The sequence below is a fragment of the Jaculus jaculus genome, chromosome 15 (assembly GCF_020740685.1).
Source record: "Jaculus jaculus isolate mJacJac1 chromosome 15, mJacJac1.mat.Y.cur, whole genome shotgun sequence".
Lineage (NCBI taxonomy): Eukaryota > Metazoa > Chordata > Mammalia > Rodentia > Dipodidae > Jaculus > Jaculus jaculus.
The window spans coordinates 57,669,799-57,679,231 of NC_059116.1; the positions used below are offsets into that span (position 1 = coordinate 57,669,799).

At 39.0% G+C, this 9,433-nt stretch overlaps 1 pseudogene; it reads left to right on the forward strand.

Moving 5' to 3' along the window:
* The first annotated feature begins 8,294 nt into the window (after nucleotides 1–8,294).
* LOC101597248 lies at nucleotides 8,295–9,031 on the forward strand (annotated as a pseudogene).
* The last annotated feature ends 402 nt before the right edge of the window (nucleotides 9,032–9,433 follow it).

Genomic DNA, 9,433 nt, shown 5'->3' on the forward strand with positions numbered 1-9,433 from the left:
CAGAAAATGTGTAGTTGAAAAAAATTTGAATATAAACCCTTACTAGTGTGATAAATACTCCTACCCTCAACCCGTTCAGAGCTGACTCCTGCAAAGGGAAGTTATTACCTTCTACCCATCAGCTCCTGATAAAGTTATAATATTTCATAGGGCTACCCCAGGATGTAGATATATTTCCCCTGCTCACTACACATGTGTGGTTTCCTTTCATTCTACAAAAATTCTGCTGAGAGCCCAGCAAGGAGAATGACTTCTATGTTTTTCCTCTTATAAGGAATGTACTTTTATGATATGTTCTTTAATTGATTAAGAGGTGAGAGTAGTAAATGAACATCTGATCCAAGTTTTAGCAAAAGGACTCTTTATTAGAGCACAGGCTCTAAAAAGTTATTTTAGGCAAGTACCCAGAGGCCATTTTAAAAGCCTGCGGCAGGAGAAGGAGACTATGACTCTAATGAATCCTGGCACTCTTTAGAAATAATGGAGTGGGCTGAGAAGACATACTTTTAAATGGTGGATTTGCATTTTTAAAGCCTGTAGTTTGCATTTTTCACTTTTTCTCTTTCCCAGTGACTGGCATTATATGGTCTAAGTTGCTTTCTTGCAGAGGTGCTGTGGTCTCTTTTTATGACTGGTGGAATTGAGAGTCAGTCTGGTGCCTCATCTGGCTGAACTTTTCATCCTGGTTTAAGCAACCTGGGAAAAGTCAGTATGATTTATGACAGCAGTTAGGACTGCCCTTTTACTTAGCCAGGGGTAGTCTTATGCTATTAAAAAACAAAAACAAAAAGGGATTGAAGTTATAGGCCATTGGTAGAACATTTGCCTCACTTGCATGAGGCCCTGGGTTTCATCCCCAGTACTTCCTCCTCCCCAAAGGGCACACTTTGAGCCATTGTTATTCTTCCCTGTTGACTATCATATTCATTAAATAGTTAATGTAACTAGGATGAAAGTAGGTCACAATTGTTTCTAGTTCCATCCAGGATAATCTTAGACAGGGAGATGTATAGCAGATAACACACTTCGAGGCTTCTTAGCTATTTTCATGAATGGTTTCCATGTAACAATGTATCAAACATGATATCCATGATTATGCAACAGGTAGGGCATCTCTACCATTCATGAGGACTTTTCATTTAGATTGTGTGACCCACTGAGTTGAAATGAAAGTTAGATATAGGCTCTCTCTCTCTCTCCCTCCCTCTCTATCATACAAAGATACCCTAAATATTCCAGAAATAGGAAAATGCCAAGCATTTGTTTATAAAAGGTCATTTGAGCCCACAGGGCAACAAAGAGGAACCTGCCTCCCACTCAGCATAGGTGAGACAGGAAGCTACCCCAAAAGGCCATTTCACACTGGGACAATGCCTACCCCCAAGCCAGGCATATAGGCCTACATTGGAATTGCTAATTTTACCTTCCATATCAGGGCAGGTTGCTAAATAAGATCACCAGGGTGGGAAAGAATTCAAAACTTAGCCCACAAAGATAAAAATACTGATGTGTTAGATTTGATTGATGTACTTTTAGTTTGCTTTGCCATTCTTCAATAAGTTGTGCTTGGGGTTGACGTCTGTTGCTTTTGATATTTCTTGATCTCAAGGGCCTTTCTCCCTTTTTCTTCTGTATTTCTTGGAGGCAGGGCCTCACTGTGGCTCATTACCTGGAACCCATTATAGCATAGGAATCTCAGCCTCCCGGTTGACAGGATTAAGGTTGTGAGCAAATTTACCCAGCCAGGTTAGAATATTTGGCTTTGTTAGTTTGCCAGTCTGTTTTAAACTCCATGCTGGTTTTGTGTGTGTGTCTATCGGGCAGTTGGATTTTAGAATTGCTCTGTATATTTCTTCACCCAGACTACTTCTAAAACTTTTCCTACCCACAACTTGTTTATTTTCCCTTTCTCTCCAATCTTTTTCCCACAACCTTCCCTCCTTTCTTCTCCTTAAGTACAACCTTCCATAGACTTAAAAACTTCTAACATCTGTGGAAACTAACAGTACCCAAATTCCCTCTTCTAGATAACTGAGCCATCTTCATCTTTTTTCAAAGTCAATACTGTTCCCCAGTACTAATTCACCTGATGCTGGTCCCACTTCAAAGTAACCAAAACCCTAGCCTATTTCTACCAGCCTAGTCTTTTACTCAACAGCAATTGTTGAAATTAACATAAACATTGTTGTTAATTTGATACCAGAATATTTGCATACCAGGCATATCCAACAAGTTGGGTCACTCCTACTGTTACTGTGGGAATCATATAGGAGCTACTCCTGGAACCATGAGCTTCTACCCTGAAGCTACATAACTTCTGATTTATACATCTGAAACACAGCAGATAATGCGAGAATTGAAATAACTCAATATGCAGAAGTCTTTACATTAGAATACAAGAAACACAAAAAGTCAAGACAATATATTCCTCCAAAAATTATAAATCCAATAAGAATTACCTCCAGTGGACTGATTTAGATGAAATGCTAGGAAGAGAATTCAAAAGAATGATTATACATATGTTCAAAGAAATAAAAGAAGAAAATAAACTCCTGAAGGAGAACATAAGAAACCATTCAATGAAATGAGGAGGTAAATATAAGATATGAGTAAGTAAATAGAACTACTGAAGAAATAAGAGTAAGATATACTAGCAATGAAAAACAGGAAGTCAAATTAAAAAAAAACTCTATAGAAAGTCTCACCAATAGAATGGATCAAGGAGAGGACAGAATATCTGAGCTAGAAGATAAGGTGACAGATCTAGAATACTGCAATTAAGAGAAAGACAAACTAACAAGAAGGTTTGAATGAAACTTTCAAGACATTCAGTACAATATGAAGAGACCAAACTTGAGAATTCAGGGTATAGGAGAAGTAGAATTTCATTCTAAATTCATAGTATGTGTTTTCAAAAAATATCACAGAAGAAAATTCTTCCAAATAGGAAAAGAGATACCAGTACAGATACAGGAAGCATTTAGAACATCAAACAGACAAGACCAGAATATAAGCTCTCCTCATTATAATTATAATTATAATTATACTATTATACACACAGAACAAAGAAAATATATTGAAGCAGTCAGAAAGAAGTATCTAGTCACCTATAAAAACAACCCCATCAGAATAACAGGAAACTATTCAACACAAACTTTCAATGATGTCTTCCAAGTTCTGAAAGACAGCAATTGCTAACCAAGATTACTATATCCAACATAATTGAAGGACAAATAAAGCCTTTCAATAATAAAACAGGCTAGGGCTGGAGAGATAGCTTAGCATGCCCATTCTCCCACCCTCTCTCTCTATCTGCCTCTTTCTCTCTCTGTCTGTTGCTCTCAGATAAATAAATTTAAAAAAATAATAAAACAGGCTAAAGGAATATATGACCACTAAGCCACCTTTACAGAAAATACTTAAAGAGACTATTTAGACTGAAGAGAAAGAAAAGCACATATATAAGAAAACAGTAAAAAATAAACTACATTCAAATAATAGTTAATGTAACAGAGTAACATAAAAACAGCAAGTGCTACAAAATCAAGAAGAATGCCAAGGATAAATACACACCTTTTAATAATAACTCTTAACATCAATAGCTATGATGCCCCAACCAAAAGACAGAGAGACTCGCGGACTGAATTAAAAGGCAAGATCCTTGTTGTGAGTTCAAGGCTAACCTGGGAGTACACAGTGAGATTCAAGGCAGCCTGGGCTAGAGCGAGGCCCTGCCTTGAAACAAGCAAACAAACAAAGTCAGGGTCCTTCTGTTTGTTGCTAAGAAACTCACCTTTCCATAAAAGGCAGGTGCTATGTTAGAGTGAAAGAATGGAAAGTGACTTTTCAAGCAACTGGGCTTAGAAAAAAAAGTAGGTGTTACTATTCTAATATCTGACAGGATAGACTTCAAGCCAACATTACTTAGGAAACATAAAGAGGGTTACTTTATATTGACTAAGGGAACAATCCAAGAAAAGGAGATTCATGAATTCTAAACATATATGCACCAAACATGGGTGCTCTCAATTTTGTTAGACAAATACAGCCAGACATAAAGTCACAGATAATTCCAAGCACACCTGTAGTGAGTGACTCAATAACCTGATCTCATCAGTTTACAGGTCATCCCAGCAAAAGATAAAGAGAAACATCTGGATTAAATGAAATCATGGAACAAATGAATCCAACATATAGCTACAGAACATTTCATCCAAATGCTGCACATGGAAATTCTCCACAATAAACCATATATTAGGATACAAAACAAATCTTAAGAAATATAGGAAAATTGGGATATATATCTCTGATCACTGTGGGATTAAACTACAAATCAACATCAAGAAAGACTATAGAACATACACAAACTCATGGAAACTAAATAGTACACTACTGAATGATGAATAATTGGGTCATTGAAGAAATCAAAAAAAGGAAATTTTAAAAAATCCATAGAAGGGCTGCAGAGATTGCTTAGTGGTTAAGGTGCTTGCCTGTAAAGCCAAAGGCCCCAGGTTTAATTCCCCAGTACCCATGTAAGCCAGATGTTCAAGATGTACAACTGGAGATTTGGAGTTTATTTCGATGTCTGAAAACTTGGTGCATACATCCCCCCCCCGTCTCCATATCACATAAAGTTAAAAAACATGCCAGTTGTGGTGGTGCACGCCTTTAATCCCAGCACTTGGGAGGCAGAGGTAGGAGGATTGCCATGAGTTCAAGGCTACCCTGAGACTACAGAGTGAATTCCAGGTCAGCTTGAGCTAGACTGAGACCCTACCTCAAAAAAAAAAAACAAAAACAAAACAAAACAAAAAAAAACTATAGAATGGAATGATAATAAATATACAACATACCAAAAACTATGAGAATCAATGAAGGCAGTCATAAAAGGAAAATTTATACCCTGCAGTGCCTGTATTAAGAAATTAGAAGAACTTCTGGTTAAGATGGCACTGTAGGAACCAAGCCAAAGCAGCCTAGGGGGGATAAAGCAAAAAATACCCAGCAAAATACATACTTCTACTAAAAAGTGAAGACATCTAAGAAATTATCAACCACAGCAGAGAAGTAGGAGAGCTCCAGAGCATGTAGAGACCACAGAAATAGGCAGAAGGGGCTCCAGCAGCAGCAACATCAAGTCCATGTGGTCATGGTCACCACTCTGCCTGAGCTGCAGGAAAAGCCAGGTGAGGGGATTTTCTCCTCACACCAGCAAACTCAGGAAACCTGGAGGGGAGGACAGCAGGGACCAGAGGTACAACTTCAGCCACTCTCCACAGCCTCCCCTCCCCGCACTGCCAGCACAAGTGCCAGCAAGCACCAGAGACCTGGGGAAGGGAGCTCACCTACACAGCACCCGGCACAGGCTATCAGAACAGCAACCCACTGACCCAGCCAGCCCACCTGAGCCCACAGCGCAGCAAAGAGGAACCCAAGTGGGCGCATAGCATAGCTGATAACTGGGCTTACAACAGGTCAGTACCTGCCAAAAACCCCTGGCATATAGGCTTACATTGGAAGTACTAATTGCACCTCCCATGTCAGTATGTTATGTGTTAAACTGATGGATGGTCAGATTTGTCATTCTTAAATAAGCTTGTCATTTGTTGCTTCCTGATTTATAGTGCCTTTGTCTCCTTTTCTGTTGTTGGTTGGGGCAGCGTTTCACTTGGTCACAACCTGACCTTGGAACTCTCTACAGACCACAAATCTCAGCCTTCCAGTTGACAGTATTAAGGGTGTGGGGGTAACACACATCCTTAGGGACTTTGACTTTGTTAGAGGATCTTTAATACCTACTCTTGCATAAATACTCTGTACTGGTTTTCATTGAATGTGTATATTGTTCAGTTAAATTTTATAATTTGCCTGTATTTTGTTCCACCCAGCCTACTAGAATACTCACATAGCAGGCAAACATAACACCTAGGGTCACTTTTTCAGTTACTCTGAGAGTCTTTTAAGAGCCACACCTAGTACCTTAAGCTCCTGGAGATATATAACATCAGACTGTTTAATACATCTAAGAATATTGCAGATAATTAGAAAACCCAAGCATCAACTTAATCCAAGATGAAAAAATGTCTACATTTTAATAGAAGAAATACACAAAAAAAATCAAGACAGTATCATTCCACCAAAAATTATAAATCCATCAGAAATGACCTCCATTTAGATGGGTTTAGAGGAAGTGCCTGAGAAAGATTTCAAAAGAATGATTATAACTATGCTCAAAAAAAATCAAAGAGGGGCTGGAGAGATGGCTTAGTGGTTAAGTGCTTGCCTGTGAAGCCTAAGGACCCTGGTTTATGGCTCGATTCTCCAGGATCCATGTTAGCCAGATGCACAAGGGGGCACATGCATCTGGAGTTTGTTTGCAGTGGCTGGAGGCCCTGGCGCGCCCATTCTCTCTCTCTCTTTCTCTCTCTATCTGCCTCTTTCTCTCTCTGTCTATCCATTGCTTTCGAATAAATAAATAAAAATAAACAAAAAATTAAAAAATCAAAGAAAGAATCAAAGTAATCAAAGACAACACAGGAAACCAATTTAATGAAATAAGGAGGCCAATAAAAGACATGAAAAAGGAAATATAAATAATAAAGAAAAGCCAGTCAGAAATACTAGCAATGAAAAACACTGAATGTCAAATAAAAATCTCTAGAAATTCTCACCAATAGAATGGGTAAAAGAGATAACAGAATATCTAAACTAGAAGACCAGGTGGCAGATCTAATGCAATCCAACAAAGAGAAAGACAAATTAATAGGAATGCATGAATGGGAATTTCAAGATATTCAGGACACTGAAAAGATCAAACAAAAATCCAGGGAATAGTAGAAGAAGAATTTCACTCCAAAAGCATAGTAGCATTTTCAACAAAATCATAAAAGAAAATTTCCCCCAAATTGGGAAAGGGATGCCAGTGCAGATACAGGAAGCCTTTAGAATACTCAAGAGACAAAACCTGGAAAGAACCTTTCCTTGCCATGTTATAATTAAACTACCATACAAACCAAAGAAAATATACTGAAAGCAGTTAGAGAGAAAAAGCAAGTCACTTAGAAAGGCAAGCCAGTCAAGATCACAGCAGATTACTCAACACAAACTTTAAAAGCCAGAAGGGCTTAGAGTAATGTATTCCAAGTTCTGAAAGACAACAAGTGTCAACCAAGAATACTTGACCCAGTAAAGCTATCCATCCAATTGATGGAGAAATAAGGACATTAAAAAAAAAAAAAAAAAAGAAAGAAAGAAAGGCTAAAGGAATATATAACAACTAAGCCAGCTCTACAGAAAATGCTTGAAGGGATCCTCCATGGTGAAGAGAACAGAAAGCACACACATGAGGAAACAGGAAAAATAAACAATGCTCAAACAGTACTTAATACAAGTGAGTAAAGGGAAGAAAGGAAGCGCTACAAACAAGAAGAATGGAGAGTACAAATCCACACCTTTCAATAATAGCTCTTAATATCAATGGTGTCAGTGCCCCAACCAAAGACACAGGTTTGCAAATTGAATTAAAAGGCAAGATCCTTCTGTTTGTTGCCTTCAAGAAACTCATCTCTTCATAAAAGACAGACAGTATCTTAGGGTAAAAGGATAGAAAATGATATTCCAAGCAAATGGGCCTAGCAAACAAGCAAGTGTTGCTATCCTATGACAGGATAGACTTCAAAGCAACATTAGTGAGGAAAGAAAAGAAGGTCACTTTATATTGGTTAAAGGAAAAAATTCAACAGGAAGACATTACATTTCTAAACATATATTTACCTTATATGAGGGCTCCCAGTTTCATCAAACAATCAGTATTAGACTTAAGGTCATAGATAACATCAAGCACAACTGTAGTGGGTGACTTCAATATCTCATTCTCATCTATTGAGAGATCATCCTGACAAAAAATAAACAGAGAGACATCTGAATTAAATGATGTCGTGGAACAAATGGACCTAATAGTCATCTACAGCACAGTCTATCCAAATGCTACAGAATATACATTTTTCTCAGTAGCACATGGAACATTCTCTAAAATAGACCATATATTAGGACACAAAGCAAATCTTTCAAATGTAGGAAAATTGAAATAATTGCTTGTACTCTATCTGATCACAATGGGACTAAACCACAAATCAGCAACGAGAAAAGCGACAGAGCAGAAGTGCAGGAGACCACCTTTCTAGTCAAGGCTGAGGTGACGGAGCGCTTGCCGGGATCGGCCTGGCGAGTCCGCAGATTGGCGTCAACAATGCGCGTGGACCAGTTTGCTCTTGGAAGAATATTGCCCAGAAGAAAAGATGTTTGGTTTTCACAAGCCAAAGAGACACCAAAGTATAGAGGGCTGTTTTATTTACAGAGTGAAGTCCTCTAGTTCTCATTCCACTGACAGCAAGCATTACGAAAAGACTTCCAGAGCTGCTTGGGTTGCACGACATTCACTCAGGAGACATCTGCAATGCCTGTGTGCTGCTTGTGAAGAGATGGAAGAAGTTGCCAGCAGGGTCAAAAAACAAAAACAAAAACAATAAACAATAAAACAACTGGAATCATGTGGGAGATGCAAGGGCAGTACCCAGCCTAGAGGCAACATTGAAACCAAAGAAAGTGAGAAGTCTATCTGGAAACAGGATCAAAAGCAACTGGATCAGTGAACTGAAGAAGAAATTTAAATGCCACCATCCTGCTGCCCGCAGGGCCACCTCCAGGGCCTCTAAGGCCCAGTCTCCATGGTACAGTCACCAGTCAGATGATGGCTCAGATGCAGAGATGGCTGCCAGCTCTAACAGAAAACCAGTCTTTTTTTTTTTCTTTCCCCTTTTTGGATCTTAGGTACTGGAAAAGACAGTTGTTGTGGGATCATCTACAAGGGCCAGTTTGGGAAGTCCTCATCGACACACCTGTTTGAGCCCTGCTGGAGCAATAGGAAAGTGGTGGTCCAGAAGCTGCAGGAGCAGAGCCAGCACCTCCACCTCTCCCCACTCAGGAATGGAGACTGAGGTCATGCAGAAGCAAACTAAAAGCAACTTAAGAGCTGGGCGTGGTGGCGCACGCCTTTAATCCCAGCACTCTGGAGGCAGAGGAAGGAGGATTGCTGTGAGTTCAAGGCCAGCCTGAGACTGCATAGTGAATTCCAGGTCAGCCTGGGCTAGAGTGAGACCCTACCTTGAAAAACCAAAATAAATAAATAAAATAAAAAACAACTTAAAATTTTAAAAGATTACAAAGCAACGAAGTGACCCTTCTGTTTTTCACTTGGATAACGCTATTCTGCCAAAAGACATTTTCTAGAATAAATCTGAATGGGTTATACCCCTTCCCCAGTCCCACAAACTCTGAGGCCACTGTCTAGCTCACTGCAAGAAAAAAGAAGTGTACATAATATTTCAGATGCCGACTATTTCATAGGAAAGCCAAATGCTGCTGTAAAGTG